The sequence below is a fragment of the Hyla sarda genome, chromosome 2 (genome assembly GCF_029499605.1).
Source record: "Hyla sarda isolate aHylSar1 chromosome 2, aHylSar1.hap1, whole genome shotgun sequence".
NCBI classification, from domain to species: Eukaryota; Metazoa; Chordata; class Amphibia; order Anura; family Hylidae; genus Hyla; species Hyla sarda.
Window position 1 is genome coordinate 197,165,581 of NC_079190.1, and position 24,124 is coordinate 197,189,704.

General features: G+C 42.5%; 1 long non-coding RNA gene across 1 annotated transcript; it reads left to right on the forward strand.

The window, feature by feature from the left end:
- The first annotated feature begins 19,566 nt into the window (after positions 1–19,566).
- LOC130358119 (uncharacterized) lies at positions 19,567–23,514 on the forward strand. The gene is made up of 3 exons (XR_008889416.1): positions 19,567–19,609; positions 21,704–21,756; positions 23,389–23,514. It is a non-coding gene; the product is annotated as an uncharacterized LOC130358119 (long non-coding RNA).
- Positions 23,515–24,124: the final 610 nt, after the last annotated feature.

Consider the following 24,124-nt stretch of genomic DNA (forward strand, 5'->3'; position numbering starts at 1 on the left):
GGCTTTTTGAGAGCAAATTTTGCTCGGGGGCATGTCGCATTTAGGAAGCCCCTATGGTGCCAGGACAGCAAAAAATACCCACATGGCATACCATTTTGGAAACTAGACCCCTTGAGGAACGTAACAAGAAATAAAGTGAGCCTTAATACCCCACAGGGGTTTCACGCCTTTTGCATACGTAAAAAAAAAAAAAAAAAAATTTCACTAAAATGTGTGTTTCCCCCCCAAATTTCACATTTTTGCAAGGGTTAATAGCAGAAAATACCCCCCAAAATTTGTAACCCCATCTCTTCTGAGTATGAAGGTACCACATAAATTGACCTGAAGTGCACTACGGGCGAACTACAATGCTCATAAGAGAGGGAGTCATATTTGGCTTTTTGAGAGCAAATTTTGCTCGGGGGGCATGTCGCATTTAGGAAGCCCCTATGGTGCCAGGACAGCAAAATAACCCCCACATGGCATACCATTTTGGAAACTAAACCCCTTGAGGAACGTAACAAGGGGTACAGTGAGCATTTACCCCCCACTGGTGTCTGTCAGATCTTTGGAACAGTGGGCTGTACAAAATTTTTAATTTGCGCAGCCCACTGTTCCAAAGATCTGTCAGACACCAGTGGGGTGTAAATTCTCACTGCACCCCTCATTACATTCCGTGAGGGGTGTAGTTTCCGAAATGGGGTCACATGTGAGGTTTTTTTTTTTTGCGTTTGTCAAAACCGCTGTAACAATCAGCCAGCCCTGTGCAAATCGCCTCAAATGTACATGGTGCACTCTCCCTTCTGGGCCTTGTTGTGCGCCCCAAGAGCACTTTGCGCCCACATATGGGGTATCTCCGTAGTCGGGAGAAATTGCATTACAAATTTTGGGGGGTGTTTTTCCCTTTTACCTCTTGTCAAAATGAAAAGTATGGGGCAACACCAGCATGTTGGTGTAAAAAATTTTTTTTTTTACACTAACATGCTGGTGTAGACCCCAACTTCACCTTTTCATGAGGGGTGAAAGGAGAAAAAGCCCCCCAAAATTTGTTAAGAAATTTCTCCCGAGTACGGCGATACCCCATATGTGACCCTAAACTGTTGCCTTGAAATACGACAGGGCTCCAAAGTGAGAGCGCCATGCGCATTTGAGGCCTAAATTAGGGACTTGCATAGGGGTGGACATTGGGGTATTCTACGCCAGTGATTCCCAAACAGGGTGCCTCCAGCTGTTGCAAAACTCCCAGCATGCCTGGACAGTCAACGGCTGTCCGGCAATACTGGGAGTTGTTGTTTTGCAACAGCTGGAGGCTCCATTTTGGAAACAGTGGCGTACCAGACGTTTTTCATTTTTATTGGGGAGGGGAGGGGGGCTGTGTAGGGGTATGTGTATATGTAGTGTTTTTTACTTTTTATTTTATTTTGTGGTAGTGTAGTGTTTTTAGGGTACAGTCACATGGGCGGGGGATTACAGCGAGTTTGAGCTGCCGCGCAAAATTTGCTGCATCGCAAACTTGCAGCCTGATACTCACTGTAAGCCCCCTGCCCATGTGAATGTACCCTGTACATTCACAGTGGGGGGGGGGGGGGGGTGGGGGACCTCTAGCTGTTGCAAAACTACAACTCCCAGCATGCACAGTCCATCAGTGCATGCTGGTAGTTATAGTTTTGCAACAGCTGGAGGCACACGGGTTGGGAAACACTGAGTTAGGAAACAGACAATGTTTCCCAACCAGTGTGCCTCCTGTTGTTGCAAAACCACAACTCCCAGCATTCTCAGGCATGCTGGGAGTAGTAGTTCGGCAACATCTTTAGAGCTAGATGTTGCCGAACTACAACTCCCAGCATGCTTGGAGTTGTAGTTTTGCAACATCTGGAGGACTACAGTTTGCAGACCACTAATACAGTGGTTCCCAATCTGTGCCCTTCCAGATGTTGCAAAACTACAACTCGCAGTATGCCAAAACTGTCCAGGCATGCTGGGAGTTGTAGTTCTGCAACATCTGAAGGGCCAGATGTTACAGCACTACAACTCCCAGCATGCCTGGACAGTAAGGGCATGCTGAGGATGTGTAGTTTTGCAACATCTGGAAGGGCACAGTGGTCTCCAAACTGTGGACCTCCAGATGTCGCAAAACTGCAACTCCCAGCATGCCCAGACGCCAAGGGCTGTCTGGGCATGCTGGGAGTTGTAGTTTACAGGGTCCCTTTACAGCAATGCATGTCGCTTTACGGCGACGTGCATTGCTGTAAAGGGCCCGACCGCGGCTGAAGATCTACTCACCTGTCTCCGCCACCGCCATCTTCATCGTCTGGATCCGGGTCTTCAGGGACGAGGTAAGTACCGGGGCCGGTCCCCAGCACTCCCCCGTCCCCCGCCGCGTCCTCCGGTCTTCCTCCCGTCCTCTCCGGACTTCAAGGGGCCGGGCAGGACGGGAGGAAGTAACCGCCCCCCCTCCTGCGATTGGTCGGTTAACTAACCGACAGATCGCAGGGGATCGGAGGAGGTGGCAGGCTTGCCACCTCGCTCCTAGGCTCCAGCATGGTCCTGGCTGTGTGTGACAGCCGGGATCATGCGAAATTACCGGGCGGTCGGGTCCCAGAGACCCGATCAGCCCGGTATCGCCGCAGATCGCAAGGGCGATTTCCCTTGCGATTTGCGGCGATCGCCGACATGGGGGGCCTACATGGCCCCCCTCGGCGTTTGCCCTGGATGCCTGCTGAAGGATTTCAGCAGGCATCCAGTTCCGATCTCTGCCCGGCGAGCGGCAGAGACCGGAAAATGCCATGACGTTGTGGAACGTCATTGGTCCTTAAAGCCCAGGGTGCCATGACGTTCCACAACGTCATTGGTCCTTAAGAGGTTAAAGGGGTACTCTGGTGGCAAACTTTTTTTTTTAATCAACTGGTGCCAGAAAGTTAAACAGGTTTGTAAATTACTTCTATTAAATTTTTTTAATTCTTCCAGTTCTTATTAGCTGCTGAATACTACAGAGGAAGTTATTTTCTTTTTGGAACACAGAGCTCTCTGCTGACATCACGAGCACAGTGCTCTCTGTTGACATCTCTGTCCATTTTAAGAACTGTCCAGAGTAGGAGAAAATCCCCATCGCAAATATATGCTGCTCTGGTCAGTTCCTAAAATGGACAGAGATGTCAGCAGAGAGCACTGTGCTTGTGATTCAGCAGAGAGCACTGTGTTCCAAAAAGAAAATAATTTCCTCTGTAGTATTCAGCAGCTAATAAGTACAGGAAGGATTAAGATTTTTTAATAGAAGTAATTTACAAATCTGTTTATCTTTCTGGCACCAATTGATTTAAAAAAAAAAGTTTTCCATTGGAGTACCCCTTTAAGGGGTTAATAATACAAATATATGCTTTCTCTGCTCTGCACTTTTTCTTAAGAACTGTAACTGGCATCCATATTGGTTTGAACTTTTAGGCGGCACTGCAGAATCACTTGCTAATTTCCATTCACTGTTCCATTCACACATAAAACGGTCCATGAATAACTACCACCTAGTCTTGATCTTTTCCCCTTTAATAAATAAAAAATAATAATAAATTAAAAACTAAAATATTATGCAAACATGATTGATCACAATTGATGAATACAAGTCAGTAACTCCCATGTTTAATACCAAAGTCCCACAATGTGGGAGAAGATATCTTCCCACAGTTTTCTTGTTTCTACATTGTTGGCATGTTGGGAACCCAACTGGTCTCAAAAGGTAGGCCATTTCTCAGCCACCCTGCCACAGGTGGAATCCTGTTTGAGATTGCCCGATAGTAATAAACACAGCCCAGACCAACAGTTGCAAATGTCCACTGTAGGCGCCAATACCTATACTAGTATTGGGAGATCCCCAGCAAAAAATATTCTCTCTTTCATCATAAAGAAATAAAATATGATACATACAGAGCCACAACCTTCTCAAGAACCAACTGATCCTCTAAGAGCCTTGCACCTTCTATGTGTTTGTTGTTGTTGCCACGTCATAGCGGATCGGGCCCGGCCTCTAACAATGGCCAGGACCCGTGACTATGATCGTGGTGCCGCACGCTATTAACCTTTAGAAGCGGCGTTCAAAATTGAACATCACATCGAAAGTGAAAATAAAACGTTGCCGGTTAGCTCAGGGGGCTCTTCGGGATTTCACCGTGGCATCCCGAACAGCTGAAGGACAGCAGGAGGGTCCCCTTACCTGCCTCCTGGTGTCCGATCGCCGAATGACTTATCAGTGCCTGAAATCCAGGCATGAGCAGTGAAGCGGCAGAATCATTGATCAATGGTTTCCTATGAGAAACCATTGATCAATGTAAAAGATCAGTGTGTGCAGTGTTATAGCCCCCTATGGGAGCTATAACATTGCAAAACAAAAAGTGAAAAAAAAGTGAATAAACAATAAGTTAAAAAACATATCATTAATTAAACCCCGCGATCAATTTTTGGTCACTTTTTATATCATGAAAAAATTAATAAAAAAGCGATTACAAATTCTGATCAAGACAAAAATGGTACCACTAAAAACTTCAGATTACGAAGCAAAAAATGAGCCCTTATACCACCCCGTACGCAGAAAAATAAAGTTATAGAGGTCAAAAAATGACAATTTTAAATGTATAAATTTTCCTGAATGTAGTTATGATTTTTTCCAGAAGTATGACAAAATCAAACCTATATAAGTAGGGTATCATTTTAATCATATGGACCCTATAGTTCCATACGATTAAAATGATACCCTACTTATATAGGTTTGATTTTGTCATAAAGATAAGGTGTCATTTTTACTGAAAAATGTACTGCGTAGAAACGGAAGCCCCCAAAAGATATTCATCTTTATCTTCAGGAGCAGATGAGCTTTTAGTACCTATGCCTGTCCTTGAAAGAGGAAAATTATCCTGAAAGTAGCAATCTGATTGCTTGCCATGGACAAATACTCCACTATTGTTTTTCATTAGGTTTAATACAGCTCCCTATATTTTTGAATGATTTTAAAATACGTGCATATAATAATTTAATTCTTTTTTTTTACTTCCAACAAACAGAACATCACTGACATCAAGCACAGCCCCCCCAATGACCTATCAGATTCATAATACATTGACCCCACATTCCCTAGCCCCATATAAAAGCCACATGTTCAGCCCAAACAATCAATACCAACACAATTATTAGTGAACCACAGCCATCTTTGCACCCACCTTTCAAAAAAGTAGTTTTCAATCTGATGAATGGGATATTTCTATCTCAGCACTAGTATACAAGCCATCTATATGCTTTTCAGGACTTCTTCATCTGCTTTCTTGTTCTTCCTAACTCGTCTGATCATGCTAAATTTTAATAATGGACTCAATAACAGAAAGTAAATAACTGACAGGAATGGACTCCAACAGATTGCAGTAAAGATTCACCTGCCATTCATGGGCTTCAATGTTAAATTTACAACAACCATTTCTTTTTTTCATGTCAAAATAACAAAATGGAAACATAACATGTACAAACTGGTGCAAAAGGTTTATAAAAAGAATCAATTGAACTCAATGGGATCCTTTATAACCGGTAGAAAAAGTCCACAACAGATCGCAGGAAAGTGGAAAAGAGGGGCGAAGGCCATCAGCAGTGTCAACGAGCCCTAAGAAAAAAGGATACATGACAACATTTATATTCAAAAGAAAGAAAAAGAAAGCTGGCATTGGTGCAATAAATCAGCTTTGTGAACATGTGCTGAGGTGCAGTAGTATGGATAAGTCCCAGAATAAAAGTATAAATGTTGGTGCTCAATCCACAATAGCTGTAGTGTTCATGAGGCATATAGAGGAAGAGGCGGAGGCACTCAGCGATCCAATAAAATACTGTACTTTATTCCAACGGCAGCAAAAAAACAGCAGGTGCATACACGTGGGGCGCCAAGGAGATGATAGCTATTTCGCACAGCTAGCTCTTCATCTGACCACTGATGGTCTGATAAAGCGCTAGCTGCGCGAAATAGCTATCATCTCCTTGGCGTCCCACGTGTATGCACCTGCTGTTTTTATGCTGCCGTTGGAATAAAGTACAGTATTTTATTGGATCGGTGAGTGCCTCTGCCTCTTCCTCTATATACAACATTTATAGTGTTGACATATAGAAGAGTCACAGCCAACAAAATTCTAATCATATAAAAAAATAACTCTAATATACTTCTTAATAGTGTTCATGGGAAAATTAAAAATATTTTATGTAAAGATTGGCAGATAGTACAAACCATCTACAGAATTTGTCTCAAATAACATTTGGGTGAACTTCCACACTTAGGAATATTTTGGCCCCAGTTGTCTTAGAAAACACAAAGGACCCTGACTGGAAGACCAGAAAAAAACAAAAACATATGAGCAACTATAAATGTGACCAGAAAAGATGCTACGTTGTAAGATCATTTTTTATCAAACATTATCTGAACTGTCAATCCAACTATGGAATTAATGTAATTGAGCACAAATAGAAAAAAATATAGTCAAATGACTCTAAATCATCATTATGGTTTATGTAGACTTGAATGCTATAATTTTGTAAATATTTTTATGAGGGTTTCCTTACAACTTTCCTAAGCATTAAAAGTATTGCATTTGGTACTCTGGAAGGTATAATTCTGTACATATATTCATCTGTTCATGTTTTTAGATCATTATAACATTTCTCCCTAAGAAAGGAGATAGGCCAGCCCTGGAAGGCATAGCTTTGTTATACCAATAAATAATTATTTTTATATATATATATATATATATATATATATATATATATATATATATATATACAAACACACATACAGTGGGGCAAAAAAGTATTTATTCAGCCATTAATTGTGCAAGTTCTCCTACTTAAAAAAAGTTAGATAGGCCTGTAATTTTCATCATAGGTATACCTCAACTATGAGAGACATAATAAGAGAAAAAAAATCCATAAAATCACATTGTCTGATTTTTTAAGATTTTTTTTTGCAAATTATAGTGGAAAATAAGTATTTGGTGACCTACAAACAAGCAAGATTTCTGACTCTCACAGACCCGTAACTTCTTCTTTAAGGCTAAGTTTCCATTTGTTTTTTTTTCTGGTAGTTTTTGGAATACTGCCACTGCAGTTTTTGAGCCAAAGCCAGAAGTGTATTCAAAAGGAATGGGAAATATAAATGAAGGACTTACACTTCTCCTTCCTTATGGATCCACATTCTGACTTTGGCTCAGAAACTGCAGTGGCAGATCTCCAAAAACTGCCAGAAAAAAAAAACAAGTGGAAACTTAGCCTTAGAGACTCCTCTGTCCTTCACTCTTTACCTGTATTAATGGCACCTGTTTGAACTTGTTATCAGTATAAAACACACCTGTTAACAATCTCAGACAGTCACACTCCAAACTCACTATGGTCAAGACCAAAGAGCTGTTGAAGGACACCAGAAACAAAATTGTAGACATGCACCAGGCAGGGAAGACTGAATCAGCAATAGGCAAGCAGCTTGGTGAAAAGAGCAATTATTAGAAAAGGAAAAGGAAACAAGATCACTCATAATCTCCCTCAATCTGGGGCTCCACGCAAGATCTCACCCCGTGGTGTCAAAATGATAACAAGAACAGTGAGCAAAAATCCCAGAACCACACGGGGGGACCTAGTGAATGAGAGCTGGGAACAAAGTAACAAAGGCTACCATCAGTAACACACTACACCACCAGGGACTCAAATCATACAAATATGTCCGCCTGCTTAAAGGGGTGCTCCGGTGGAAAACTTTTTTTTTTTGTAAATTAGTTCTATTAAAAAATAATAATCCTTACAGTACTTATTAGCTGCTGAATACTACAGAGGAATAGTGTTGAGCAGCATAGGCCATATTCAAATTTGCGTAATATTTTCGTATATGAGAACATTTGCATATGCATAAATTTGCATAAGTGGAAATTTGCATATGCGAAAATTAGCATATGCTAATTTTCCCATATGCGAAAATTTGTACGCCAGTCTCACACAGTAGTATTAGAGCCTTCTTCAGACCTCACAAGCTGGAAGCAGAGAGGGATGATCACTGTGATGTGTACTGTGAAAAAAATAAATCAATAAAAAATATTCCTAATTACGAATATTTAGTGCTATATTCGCGAATATTCTCAAATTCGCGAATATGCAATATTCGCAAATAAAATTGCGAATATTCACGAGCAACACTACAGAGGAAATTATTTGCCTTTTGGAACACAGAACTCTCTTCTGACATCACAAGCACAGTGCTCTCTGCTGACATCTCTGTTCATTTTAAGAATTGCCCAAAGTAGGAGAAAATCCCCATAGCAAACATATGCTGCTCTGGACAGTTCCTAAAATGGACAGAGATGTCAGCAGAGCACTGTGCTCGTGATGTCAGCAGAGAGCTCTGTGTTCCAAAAACTCTGTAGTTTTCAGCAACTAATAATAAGATTTTTTAATTGATGTAATTTACAAATCTGTTTAACTTTCTGGCACCAGTTGATTAAAAAAAAAAAAAAAAGTTTTCCACCGGAGTACCCCTTTAAGCCAGTACATGTCTGGGCCCTTCTGAAGTTTGCTAGAGAGCATTTGGATGATCAAGAAGATAATTGGGAGAATGTCATATGGTCAGATGAAACCAAAGTAGAACTTTTTGGTAAAAACTCAACTCATCGTGTTTGGAGGAGAATGACTGGTTAGTTTCATCCAAAGAATACCACACTTACTGTGATGCATGGGGGATGGAAACATAATGCTTGGGGGCTGTTTATCTACTAAGGGACCAGGACGACTGATTTGTGTAAAGGAAAGAATGAATGGGACCATGTACAGTGCATAGTGAAAGTATTCGGCCCCCTTTTCGACCTTTTGCCACATTTCAGGCTTCAAAAATAAAGATATAAAACTGTAATTTTTTGTGAAGAATCAACAACAAGTGGGGCACAATCATGAAGTGGAATAAAAAACTGAAAAATTGGGCGTGCAAAATTATTTAGCCCCCTTAAGTTAATGCTTTGTAGCGCCACCTTTTGCTGTGATTACAGCTGTAAATCACTTGGGGTATGTCTCTATCAGTTTTGCACATCAAGAGACTGACATTTTTGTCCATTCCTCCTTGCAAATCAGCTCAAGCTCAGTGAGGTTGGATGAAGAGCGTTTGTGAACGGCAGTTTTCAGTTCTTTACACAGATTCTTGATTTGATTCAGGTCTGGACTTTGACTTGGCCATTCTAACACCTGGATATGTTTATTTGTGAACCATTCCATTGTAGATTTTGCTTTATGTTTTGGATCATTGTCTTGTTGGAAGAGAAATCTCCGTCCAAGTCTCAGGTATTTTGCAGACTCCATCAGGTTTTCTTCCAGAATGGTCCTGTATTTGGCTCCATCCATCTTACCATCAATTTTAACCATCTTCCCTGTCCCTGCTGAAGAAAACCAGGCCCAAACCATGATGCTGCCACCACCATGTTTGACAGTGGGGATGGTGTGTTCCGGGTGATGAGCTGTGTTGCTTTTACGCCAAACATAAATGTCACGATGCCGGCTGGCAGGTAGTGGATCCTCTGTGCCAGAGAGGGATTGGCGTGGACCGTGCTAGTGGATCGGTTCTAAGTCACTACTGGTATTCACCAGAGCCCGCCGCAAAGCGGGATGGTCTTGCTGCGGCGGTAGTGACCAGGTCGTATCCACTAGCAACGGCTCACCTCTCTGGCTGCTGAAGATAGGCGCGGTACAAGGGAGTAGACAGAAGCAAGGTCGGACGTAGCAGAAGGTCGGGGCAGGCAGCAAGGATCGTAGTCAGGGGCAACGGCAGGAGGTCTGGAACACAGGCTAGGAACACACAAGGGAACGCTTTCACTGGCACGATGGCAACAAGATCCGGCAAGGGAGTGCAGGGGAAGTGAGGTGATATAGGGAAGTGCACAGGTGAAGACACTAATTGGAATCACTGCGCCAATCAGCGGCGCAGTGGCCCTTTAAATCGCAAAGACCCGGCGCGCGCGCGCCCTAGGGAGCGGGGCCGCGCGCGCCGGGACAGGACCGAGGGAGAGCGAGTCAGGTACGGGAGCCGGGGTGCGCATCGCGAGCGGGTGCTACCCGCATCGCGAATCGCATCCCGGCTGGAAGCGGAATCGCAGCGCCCCGGGTCAGTGGATCTGACCGGAGCGCTGCAGCGGGGAGAGTGTAGCGAGCGCTCGGGGGAGGAGCGGGGACCCGGAGCGCTCGGCGTAACAGTACCCCCCCCCTTGGGTCTCCCCCTCTTCTTAGAGCCTGAGAACCTGAGGAGCAGACTTTTGTCTAGGATGTTGTCCTCAGGTTCCCAGGATCTCTCTTCAGGACCACAACCCTCCCAGTCCACTAAAAAAAAAGTTTTCCCTCTGACCTTTTTAGAAGCTAAGATCTCTTTGACAGAGAAGATGTCCGAGGAGCCGGAAACAGGAGTGGGAGGAACAGATTTGGGAGAAAAACGGTTGAGGATGAGTGGTTTAAGAAGAGAAACGTGAAAGGCATTAGGGATACGAAGAGAAGGAGGAAGAAGAAGTTTGTAAGAGACAGGATTAATTTGACACAAAATTTTGAAAGGACCAAGATAGCGTGGTCCCAACTTGTAGCTAGGGACACGGAAGCGGACATATTTAGCGGAGAGCCATACCTTGTCTCCAGGGGAAAAAAGGGGAGGAGCTCTTCTTTTCTTATCCGCGAACTTCTTCATGCGTGATGAAGCCTGTAAGAGAGAATTTTGGGTCTCTCTCCATATGATGGAAAGGTCACGAGAAATTTCATCCACAGCGGGCAGACCAGAGGGCAAGGGGGTAGGGAGGGGGGGAAGAGGGTGACGGCCGTACACCACGAAAAATGGGGATTTGGAGGAAGATTCAGAGACTCTGAAGTTATACGAGAATTCGGCCCATGGAAGGAGATCTGCCCAGTCATCCTGGCGGGAGGAAACAAAATGTCGCAAATAATCACCCAAGACCTGGTTAATTCTTTCTACTTGTCCATTGGACTGGGGATGATATGCAGAAGAAAAATTTAATTTAATCTTGAGTTGTTTACAGAGAGCCCTCCAGAATTTAGACACGAATTGGACGCCTCTATCCGAGACGATCTGCGTAGGCAACCCGTGAAGACGAAAAATGTGTACAAAAAATTGTTTAGCCAACTGAGGCGCTGAAGGAAGACCAGGAAGAGGGATGAAATGTGCCATTTTGGAGAATCGATCAACGACCACCCAAATAACAGTGTTGCCACGGGAAGGGGGTAAATCAGTAATAAAATCCATACCAATCAGAGACCAAGGCTGTTCGGGAACAGGCAGGGGATGAAGAAAACCAGCGGGCTTCTGGCGAGGAGTCTTATCCCGGGCACAGATAGTGCAGGCTCGCACAAAGTCCACAACATCCGTCTCCAGAGTCGGCCACCAATAGAAGCGGGAGATGAGTTGCACAGATTTCTTGATGCCCACATGACCTGCGAGATGGGAGGAGTGACCCCATTTGAGGATTCCGAGGCGTTGGCGTGGAGAAACAAAGGTCTTTCCTGGAGGAGTTTGCCTGATGGAGGCTGGAGAAGTGGAGATCAGGCAGTCAGGTGGAATGATGTGTTGCGGAGAGAGTTCAACTTCTGAGGCATCCGAGGAACGAGAGAGAGCATCGGCCCTAATGTTCTTATCGGCAGGACGAAAGTGAATCTCAAAATTAAATCGGGCAAAGAACAGAGACCACCGGGCCTGGCGAGGATTCAGCCGTTGGGCAGACTGGAGGTAGGAGAGGTTCTTGTGGTCGGTGTAAATAATAACTGGAAATCTTGATCCCTCCAGCAGATGCCTCCATTCCTCAAGTGCTAATTTAATGGCTAGAAGCTCTCGATCCCCGATGGAGTAGTTCCTCTCCGCGGGAGAGAAGGTCCTAGAAAAAAAACCACAAGTGACAGCATGCCCGGAAGAATTTTTTTGTAGAAGAACAGCTCCAGCTCCCACTGAGGAGGCATCAACCTCCAATAGGAAGGGTTTGGAAGGGTCAGGTCTGGAGAGCACGGGAGCCGAAGAAAAGGCAGACTTGAGTCGTTTAAAGGCGTCTTCCGCTTGAGGAGGCCAAGACTTGGGATCGGCATTTTTTTTGGTTAAAGCCACGATAGGAGCCACAACGGTAGAAAAATGTGGAATAAATTGCCTGTAATAATTGGCGAACCCCAAAAAGCGTTGGATAGCACGGAGTCCGGAGGGGCGTGGCCAATCTAAGACGGCAGAGAGTTTGTCTGGATCCATTTGTAGTCCCTGGCCAGAGACCAAATATCCTAGAAAAGGAAGAGATTGGCATTCAAACAGACATTTCTCAATTTTGGCATAGAGTTGATTGTCACGAAGTCTCTGAAGAACCATACGGACATGCTGGCGGTGTTCTTCTAGATTGGCAGAAAAAATTAGGATATCGTCCAGATATACAACAACACAGGAGTATAACAGATCACGAAAAATTTCATTAACAAAGTCTTGGAAGACAGCAGGGGCGTTGCACAGGCCAAAGGGCATGACCAGATACTCAAAGTGTCCATCTCTGGTGTTAAATGCCGTTTTCCACTCATCCCCCTCTCTGATGCGGATGAGGTTATAGGCACCTCTTAAGTCCAGTTTAGTAAAGATGTGGGCACCTTGGAGGCGATCAAAGAGTTCAGAGATGAGGGGTAGGGGGTAGCGGTTCTTAACCGTGATTTTATTAAGACCGCGGTAGTCAATGCAAGGACGTAGGGAGCCATCTTTTTTGGACACAAAGAAAAATCCGGCTCCGGCAGGAGAGGAGGATTTACGGATAAAGCCCTTTTTTAAATTTTCCTGGACGTATTCAGACATGGCAAGAGTCTCTGGGGCAGAGAGAGGATAAATTCTGCCCCGGGGTGGAGTAGTGCCCGGGAGGAGGTCGATAGGACAATCATAAGGCCTGTGAGGAGGTAGAGTCTCAGCTTGTTTTTTGCAGAAAACATCCGCAAAGTCCATATAGGCCTTAGGGAGACCGGTTACTGGAGGAACCACAGAGTCACGGCAAGGGTTACTGGGAACCGGTTTTAGACAGTCCTTGGAACAAGAGGGCCCCCAACTCTTGATCTCCCCAGTGGACCAATCCAGGGTTGGGGAATGAAGTTGAAGCCAGGGAAGTCCAAGGAGAATTTCCGAGGTGCAATTGGGGAGGACCAAAAGTTCAATCCTCTCGTGATGAGATCCGATGCTCATTAGAAGGGGCTCCGTGCGGAAACGTATGGTACAGTCCAATCTTTCATTGTTTACACAATTGATGTAAAGGGGTCTGGCGAGACTGGTCACTGGGATGTTGAACTTGTTGACGAGAGAGGCCAAAATAAAATTTCCTGCAGATCCAGAGTCCAAGAAGGCCACAGTAGAGAAGGAGAAGGCAGAGGCAGACATCCGCACAGGCACAGTAAGACGTGGAGAAGCAGAGTAGACATCAAGGACTGTCTCACCTTTGTGCGGAGTCAGCGTACGTCTTTCCAGGCGGGGAGGACGGATAGGACAATCCCTCAGGAAGTGTTCGGTACTAGCACAGTACAGGCAGAGGTTCTCCATGCGGCGTCGTGTCCTCTCTTGAGGAGTCAGGCGAGACCGGTCGACCTGCATAGCCTCCACGGCGGGAGGCACAGGAACGGATTGCAGGGGACCAGAGGAGAGAGGAGCCGAGGAGAAGAAACGCCTCGTGCGAACAGAGTCCATATCTTGGCGGAGCTCCTGACGCCTTTCGGAAAAACGCATGTCAATGCGAGTGGCTAGGTGAATGAGTTCATGTAGATTAGCAGGAATTTCTCGTGCGGCCAGAACATCTTTAATGTTGCTGGATAGGCCTTTTTTAAAGGTCGCGCAGAGGGCCTCATTATTCCAGGATAATTCTGAAGCAAGAGTACGGAATTGTACGGCATACTCGCCAACGGAAGAATTACCCTGGACCAGGTTCAACAGGGCAGTCTCAGCAGAAGAGGCTCGGGCAGGTTCCTCAAAGACACTTCGGATTTCCGAGAAGAAGGAGTGTACAGAGGCAGTGACGGGGTCATTGCGGTCCCAGAGCGGTGTGGCCCAAGACAGGGCTTTTCCAGACAGAAGGCTGACTACGAAAGCCACCTTAGACCTTTCAGTGGGAAACAGGTCCGACATCATCTCCAGATGCAGGGAACATTGGGAAAGAAAGCCACGGCAAAACTTAGAGTCCCCATCAAATTTATCCGGCAAGGATAGGCGTAGACCAGGAGCGGCCACTCGCTGCGGAGGAGATGCAGGAGCTGGCGGAGGAGATGACTGCTGAAGCTGTGGTAGTAACTGCTGTAGCATAACGGTCAGTTGAGACAGCTGTTGGCCTTGTTGCGCTATCTGTTGTGACTGCTGGGCGACCACCGTGGTAAGGTCAGCGACAACTGGCAGAGGAACTTCAGCGGGATCCATGGCCGGATCTACTGTCACGATGCCGGCTGGCAGGTAGTGGATCCTCTGTGCCAGAGAGGGATTGGCGTGGACGGTGCTAGTGGATCGGTTCTAAGTCACTACTGGTATTCACCAGAGCCCGCCGCAAAGCGGGATGGTCTTGCTGCGGCGGTAGTGACCAGGTCGTATTCACTAGCAACGGCTCACCTCTCTGGCTGCTGAAGATAGGCGCGGTACAAGGGAGTAGACAGAAGCAAGGTCGGACGTAGCAGAAGGTCGGGGCAGGCAGCAAGGATCGTAGTCAGGGGCAACGGCAGGAGGTCTGGAACACAGGCTAGGAACACACAAGGGAACGCTTTCACTGGCACGATGGCAACAAGATCCGGCAAGGGAGTGCAGGGGAAGTGAGGTGATATAGGGAAGTGCACAGGTGAAGACACTAATTGGAATCACTGCGCCAATCAGCGGCGCAGTGGCCCTTTAAATCGCAAAGACCCGGCGAGCGCGCGCCCTAGGGAGCGGGGCCGCGCGCGCCGGGACAGGACCGAGGGAGAGCGAGTCAGGTACGGGAGCCGGGGTGCGCATCGCGAGCGGGTGCTACCCGCATCGCGAATCGCATCCCGGCTGGAAGCGGAATCGCAGCGCCCCGGGTCAGTGGATCTGACCGGAGCGCTGCAGCGGGGAGAGTGTAGCGAGCGCTCCGGGGAGGAGCGGGGACCCGGAGCGCTCGGCGTAACAATAAAGTTTTGCATTGTTGCCAAAAAGTTCGATTTTGGTTTCATCTGACCAGAGCACCTTCTTCCACATGTTTGGTGTGTCTCCCAGGTGGCTTGTGGCAAACTTTAAACGATACTTTTTATGGATATCTTTAAGAAATGGCTTCTTCTTCTTGCCACTCTTCCATAAAGGCCAGATTTGTGCAATATATGACTGTTTGTTGTCCTATGGACAGAGTCTCCCACCTCAGCTGTATATCTCTGCAGTTCATCCAGAGTGATCATGGGCCTCTTGGCTGCATCTCTGATCAGTCTTCTCCTTGTATGAGCTGAAAGTTTAGAGGGACGGCCAGGTCTTCGTAGATTTGCAGTGGTCTAATACTCCTTCCATTTCAATATTATCACTTGCACAGTGCTCCTTGGGATGTTTAAAGCTTGGGAAATCTTTTTGCATCCAAATCCGGCTTTAAACTTCTCCACAACAGTATCTCGGACCTATCATACAGAGATCCTCACTGAACTTCTGGAGAGAGTTTGCTGCACTGAAAGTAAAGGGGCTGAATAATTTTGCATGCCCAATTTTTCAGTTTTTTATTTGTTAACAAAGTTTGAAATATCCATTAAATTTTGTTCCACTTCATGATTGTGTCCCACTTGTTGTTGATTCTTCACAAAAAAATTACAGTTTTATATCGTTATGTTTGAAGCCTGAAATGTGGCAAAAGGTCAAAAAGTTCAAGTGGGGCGAATACTTTCACTATGCACTGTATCATAAGATTTTGAGTGAAAATCTCCTTCCATCAGCAAGGGCATTGAAGATGAAACCTGGCTGGGTCTTTCAGAATGAAAATGATCCCAAACACACCGCCCAGGCAACAAAGGTGTGGCTTCGTAAGAAGCATTTCAAGGTCCTAGAGTGGCCTAGCCAGTCTCCAGATCTCAACCCCATAGATAACCTTTGGAGGGAGTTGAAAGTTCGTGTTGCCAAGCGACAGCCCCAAAACATCACTGTTGTTGAGGAGAACAGCATGGAAGGATTTGCCAAAATACCAGAAACTGTGTGTGAAAGCCTTGTGAAGGCTTACAGAAAAAACGTTTGACCTCTGTCATTGCCAACAAAGGGTATATAACAAAGTATTGAGATGAACTTTTGTTATTGACCAAATACTTATTTTCCACCATAATTTGCAAATAAATTCTTTAAAAATCAGACAATGGGATTTTATGGATTTTTTTTCTCATTAAGTTTTTTCTCATTATGTCCCTCATAGTTGAGGTATACATATGATGAAAATTACAGGCCTCTCACATCTTTTTAAGTGGGAGAACTTGCACATTTGGTGGCTGTCTAAATACTTTTTTGCCCCACTGTGTGTCCATATATATATATATATATATATATATATATATATATATGGAGAGAGAGAGAGAGAGAACAGGAGTGTGAGACAGCACCGGGGGTCGACCTCTGTGCATGGGAATACCCAGGCAGCCAGCACAGGATCAATGTAGTCAAAGTCCCGAAATAACAGCACCAGCCAGGCCATTTGCCAATCCAGTTTTCAAGATCCATGGCCTGGCTGGTGCTGTGATGTCGGGACTTTGTATGTATATATATATATATATATATATATATATATATATATATATATATATATACATGTTAACTTCTTGGAAGGCCAGCTGAAGTGAGCAACAGCTTACATGTTTGACCACTAGCTACAGGACCCCAATTCTTAGTTTGGGTCTCAGAAGTTACACCTCCACAATTAAACATTAATTATCTATTCTGCTAATAGGTGATGGCTGAGAGTTGTTGATAGGAAAACCCCTTTAAGGACTACAAGCTGCATCCCCCAGAGACTAGGGATTGGCATGGAAGATGCATACAGAGCCTTATCTGTGTGTACAATATTGAAAACTGTTGCTTGAGCCTAACATGTTTTCTCTAGTGGCCATTAAAAAGAAGTGAAGGATTTATTTTATTTTATTCAGCAAAATAAAGAACAATAAACATAAAAAAAAAAAACATTGTGTAAGCAACTGCTTTCATTAACAGTTTTATAACACAATATTCATTGAAATGTAAAAGTGCCTTTGATAGGTGTATTCTGTTATTTATGTATTATATTAATTCAATAATATTAGCATGTATGTAACTCAATCTTTTTAACAGTTAAAAAAGAAGAAAATGGTAATTAGCATTCAATAGAATCCCTTGAAAATTGCCAAAATGTTGTAATACACAACAATGCACAAAAAAACAATTTATGAAAATAGTAGACTACAAATATGTTATAACTCAAAATGTTACACCACATTGCGTACATTGATCTCATGAGCTATCCCTTTTATTTACACATCTTCATTATTGTGAATTTCTTTTATTTTATTTAAAGCCTAACTCCAGTCGTACTCCATCGGCAGGATACATTTGTTTAAATTTTTGTGGTACCGTCATAGCCCGAGACTACAGCATTCAGGATATGGATTTGGCAGGAGTCTCATAGAGAGACTGCCAGCAGGCATAAATTGTAGTAGAAATGCAAGCCAGCTCTAAACTGGGACAGATTTCCAAGGCCAGTTTCACATGCGTCCTGATGTATCAAGAGGTGTGCACTGCTTGATAAATCCAGCTCCGCTGTTCCCTGGCATGTGACATGCTGGTCTTAGTTAATTCCCCCCACAATGTTTTGTGATAAAACAATGAAAAGAAGGGGGATATCATTTTTGTTAGAAGGGTCTCTTCTTACTTTTAGATCACAGATTTTGTTACTGCTGAGACTCGCAGTAGACAGCTGTGATCTATAACCTGGCAACAAGTGTCCATTTTCCCCCCAGTACCACTACAGGAGAAAGAATCATTAATGGGGTCCTCCGGTGTGGAAAAAAATTATATCAAATGACTCCAAATAGATCTGTAAATTACTTCTATTTGAATATCTTAATTCTTCCAGTACTTAGCTACTGTATACTCCAGAGGAAACTAAGTTGTTATTTTTAGTCTTACCACAGTGCTCTCTGCTGACACCTCTGTCCGTGTCAGGAACTGTCTAGAGCAGGGGCAAAGTCCCATAGCAAACCGATCCTGCTCTGGACATTTCCTGACATGGGCAGAGGTGTCAGCAGAGAGCACTGTGGTTAGACAGAAAAAAACTACCCAACTTCCTCTGTAGTATACAGCAGCTGATAAGTAGTGGAAGGATTAAGATTTTTAAATAGACATAATTAAAAAATCTGTTTAACTTTCTGGAACCAGTTAATTAAAAAAAAAAGTGTTTTCCCCTGGAGTACCCCTTTAAACCAATGTTATGAAGTTCAATCAGCTGTCCATGGATTGTAAGCATGTACTGGGTCCTCCGCGATACACTCTCTTTGTAGCTGCTCTCGACTCTTATCGGGAGGCAGGGGGAACCCTTCTTTATTAACTAAAGTCTTTGAGAACAAGTTTTCTAAACTAGCTAAACATGTGTAGGGGATGAATCTCTTTAAACAAAAATGACTCTTGCATTTACACCAGATACAGTGGTCCCTCAACATACGATGGTAAGCCATTCCAAACGGACCACCGTTTGTTGAAACCATCGCATGTTGAGGGATCCGTGCAATGTAAAGTATAGGACAGTGGTCTACAACCTGCGGACCTCCAGATGTTGCAAAACTACAACACCCAGCCTGCCCGGACAGCCGTTGGCCCCGAGGACAGGTAAGTGATCATCAGCGGAGCTCATGGGGCACCGTAAACGGCTATCCGGTGGCAGCTGAAGCAGTCAGCGCTGCCGGATAGCCATTTATGCGATGGCCCCGACATAAAAAAGCATCATATATTGATGCTGCCTTCAACATGCGATGGCCTCTGATAGGCCATCGCATGTTGAAATTATTGTATGTCGGGGCCATCGTAGGTTGGGGGGTCACTGTATTAGATATAGATCCCTTCCCTCACACCAATACACATTCATTCAGCTAGGCCAAGAAACTGGAGCTGGAAGAAGGTAATAGTGCACACACATGTTTTGTAATTGATAAATTGGGTTTGACATTGAGATACAAAATGTATCTGAGTAACAATATTCGTGTTTCTTCTCTGCTTCAGACAATTAACTAGATGACATGTATGGCTTGTCATGCTTTTATTATGCATTCTGCTTCATTGGAAATCTTTCAAGACTGAAAATAGCATCCAAATATTAATGTACTACATCATAAATTCTTTTTGCAGCATATAAGGCCACATTGTTTCTTTTTCTTTTTTTTTTTTTGTATTATAACGTTCCAAAATGTATGTCCGTTCATTTTGCTGCAGTCATAGTCTTAAAAGATATCAACAACATAAGACCTGGAGGCAGGAACATTGAAAGTGTTTGAAGTGGCAGCACCGCAAGCATCAGCAAGAACAGCCTCTGTTGAGACAGCTCTCCCACACTATACAGCGAGACCAACCTGTTCCTCCCACTGCATACTGGCATAGTCTACATCTTTGTTGATGAATGAGGTGAAACGTCTGCAGTTGGCATTATGATATTCAATGTTCTTTTTTATGATTAAAATAATAATAAGAAATACTAATTAAAATTCACATTCAAAGCCAATGTCTGTTAAACTCTTCTCATATATGTCAGGAATATTGCCAATTCTCTTTTCATTATAACCTCATGACAGCTAATGGTAATTGTAGAACACTATCATCATTTTATATTGTTATCACTGGTCTCATTTTTCATATTATATTTATATATATATATATACTATCATGTTCAAAACATTCATGTTCTAATAAATACTCTAGTTTAAACTGCATCTATGCACCAGTGAGCCACATTATTAAAACTGCCTTAACCTAATGTTGTGTAGGCCACCAAAACAGCTCTTACCCATTGATGCAGGGACTCAATAAGACATCTGATAATGTCTTGTGGTACCTAGAACTAAGACATTAGCAGAAGTCCACGTTGTGTCAAAGTGTATCCTGGTGCTATATCTTCACTAGGTTAGCATCACACATATGCCTGGTCATGCACATGATGTAAAAGAAGACATGATTCTTAAAGAGGTATTCCAGTTAAAAAAAAAAAAATAATAATAATCATATCAGCTGGCTCCAGAAAAAAACAGATTTGTAAATGACTTCTAATAAAAAATCTTAATCCTTCCAGAACTTATCAGCTGCTGCAGTTGAGTTGTTCTTTTCTGTCTGACAGCATTGCTCTCTGCTGACACATCTGTCTGTCTCAGGAACTGTCCAGAGTAGGAGCAAATCCCCATAGCAAATTTCTCATGCTCTGGACAGTTCCTGGGAAGCTGATAAGTACTGGAAGGATTATGATTTTTTAATAGACGTAATTTACAAATCTGTTTAACTTTCTGAAGTGAGTTGTTTTTTTTTCTTCTGGAAAACCCCTTTAAGATTAGGCCACCTTCTTTCATTGCTTTATGATCCAGTACTTTTGGTTGGAGACAGGAATCAACAGTGACAGCCTGACCAGTCAGCATGTAAGTGCCCCATTTATAGCAAACTGTTATACACTGTGTGCTCTCACCACATGGGCTAAACTTCATTTTTTTTATGTGCTATGTGCAACCTATGTTGTATGCCTATGACCCTGGTGCCCATTCACCAGTTGTCCTTCCTTGGAACACATTTGGTGGGTACTAATCTCTTCATGATGTGGATAACACAAAGGACATTTTGTAGCTGCTGTTGCCCAGTTTTTTTTACCTTCACAGTTAGGCCCTTGTCATAGTGTATCAAATCCTCACACTTGTCTATTTTTTACCTGAAAAATCTTACCCCCCTACACAATGTTAGCATCACAAGACAACCAATTTTATTCAATTCACTTATATTTGTTTTATGTTATAGCAGAACAATTGGGGTAAAAAGTAAATCCGGTTGTTGTTCCTATAAACTACTGTGATAACTGCATCAAGATGCTCCACCATGTTATATTTATATAGTTAAAGGGGTATTCCAGGCCAAAACTTTATATATATATATATATATATATATATATATATATATATTTATATCAACTGGAAAGTTCCGCAAAGTTAAACAGATTTGTAAATTACTTCTATTAAAAAATCTTAATCCTTCCAATAGTTATTAGCTTCTGAAGTTGAGTTGTTGTTTTCTGTCTAACTGCTCTCTGATGACTCACGTCCCGGGAGCTGTGCAGTTCCTATGGGGATATTCTCCCATCATGCACAGCTCCCGGGACGTGACATCATCATTGAGCAGTTAGACAGAAAACTTCAGAAGCTAATAACTATTGGAAGGATTAAGATTTTTTTATAGAAGCAATTTACAAATCTGTTTAACTTTCCGGAGCCAGTTGCTATATATAAAAAAAGGTTTTGCCTGGAATACCCCTTTAACCTTTTAATGGGATGACCAATTTGGACAACTCTTTGTCAAACTGTGCACACAGATGTTGCAGAGTGATCATTCGGGGCTAGGTGTTTTTTGGGGTCAGGCAACTCAGGTTTTTTGGACTCACAGACATTACAGAATGTATTCATTCATTGTAAGACACCAGGGGTCTCTTGACTACAACAATAAATTAACCATGAAGCTTCCTTTCGCTAGGTGGGATTGACATTTGAGGTAATCGTGTTTACTCCAAAAGTTTCCAAGGTTTGGTAAGTAAAAAAAAATATTATAATATGATGATGATTATTTCAACATAATCCATTGTTGCAGCACTCTGTATTAACAATAGGCAGAAAACATATTAACATCACTGATATTACTGATTACAAAATGTAATATTTTGTTATAGTCTACATATACTATGGGATTCCACCATAACCCTGAAGAAGGAATCCCTTTACAATGCCCTGTTAAATCTGAGTCCCCAGACCTGTTTGAGAGATTTTATCATCTGATCCATGGGTTATCAGAAAAATATTCCACCTCTGATATTTGTACAATATCATGGAAATGTCAAAATCTGAATGTCATCTTCAAAGGCACTTTCAAGTTAGACTTTCCCTTTATAAGAAAAAAAAACAATATAATTTTATGTATGCATGCTTGATGCCAGTCCTATTAATAAAACCTTTTTTCCCCTCTACTTTCCCTATACTTTGCTGTATGAAAGATTCTTTTTTGAAAATAAAAATCAGAGACTGAATGAGATAAAAGGTCTGCATTGTTTCCTTGCAAATTTTACAGTTTCATTTTTAATTTGTGTTTGCATGTGAGGATCTGGGTGCAGATGGTGTGATAGTCCACAGTATGTTCTGAGAACCTGAAATGATAACAAAGATATGCAAATGAAGGACATTATTTGGATGGGATCCAAGATATCCAATTTCACAATAGCTGAAAACAAATTGATGTGCCCGGCAAACTGCTCGGAGAACCACCAGGAAATGTAACGTTGCCAAAGCAAATAGAATTAATCACCTAAATGCTTTCTATTAATCCATTAGCTAGTTTTTCCACTCATTTGAGCCTGGCATTCACGTTGGTGAAAAATATATACATATGCACCCTTAGAAAATTCTGTGCAATGTTTTATGAAACAAAGAGAAAACATGCCTTTGAAATATGGCCTCCAATAAGAATAGAACTGCTCTATGGCATGAAGGCTTGACTGTCAATCCATGTCAGTTTGCTATCCTTATGTACAATATGATAAGCTTAGTACTTTGAAAACTAGTCTTTAGTGAGTTAGTATTATCATCTCGGCTTATCTTCATTTTAGTGTTTACAGTTGTCACTCATAAACTTTGAATTCATAATATAAGTGATAAAACATGCCAAGATGGGACAACTTTATGGACAATTCTTAACACACAAAGCTATCTACTCAATTATGGATACACAATAGAAAGAAAAAAACAGAGCATCCAATAAGCATAAAGAAGTAGTCCATAGTTTCTGGTAACCCAACACATGCAACATTTTAGCTGTATAATAAAGGCAATGTTAACTGAAATGTTGTACTCATATGACTGATAAATACAGACTAATTATTATTATTATTATTATTATTATTAGTTGCATTACACTGTCTTTTCTTCCTACTATACAATTCAGCAATATAATATAGTATAGATACTGATCACACCTAGATTTTAAGTAGCTGGTTATGTCATATATTACTATTCGTCATTTGAGTTTGTTATAGAAGCCACATGTTAATAATTTATATAAAAGTTATAATAAACATCTTCATCACTTAGTATTTGATTCAGTCTACGCATTACCTTTGTCTTGTATGACCTACTATTTGAGAAAGTGATATTTTACCATTCTCTTTCCAGCAAACCTTCATCCTCTTACTAGAGTTTTCCTGAAAGCTGTGTTGTTTTTGACATTAGGCAATACTTGATAAAAGAACCAATAGCGAAGTCAAAGTATTATGGCTTTAAAATCCTCATGATGCTGACCTACTTACAATAAAGGATTGTTCTATCTTAAATTGAATATGTTGTTTGCTTATTTTAAGGACCAAAAAAAAAAAAAAAAAGTGGCAATATAGAGAAGTCAACTTATAGAAAGGAAGAATGCTTTCAAAAGTGTTCATAGTTTGTTTGTATTAATTGCCAAATTTGAAGTGAATAAACAGAATCATAATTTGCCTTCAAAACCAAATTTAATTATTCTAGAGACACTAGTACAATGCCAGGGATTTTTTAGGGCCACAGTCAGGTAAATAATTTATCAGTTATACCAAACAGAGGATAATGATCACCATTTTATATGTAGGCAGAAACACAGCCATGACTGAAACAGAAACAGCTGTTTAGGGGGCTTGAAGGTGAGTGAGGAACAGCCAAACTCTGCTACAAAGATGAGGTTGTGGAGGACAGTTTCATGACACAGGTCACACACTGTAGCAAGACACCAAGTTAAATACTGCATCAGTAAAGTCTCTTTCAAGCAAAGATTTTAAAACAGACTATGGTTTCAAGATCTGCTGTTCAAGCGCTAAAAAAAAACAAGCAATGTTGAGGACCATAAATGTAGTGGTTGGCAAGGAAAGCCTGGCCAGAAGGG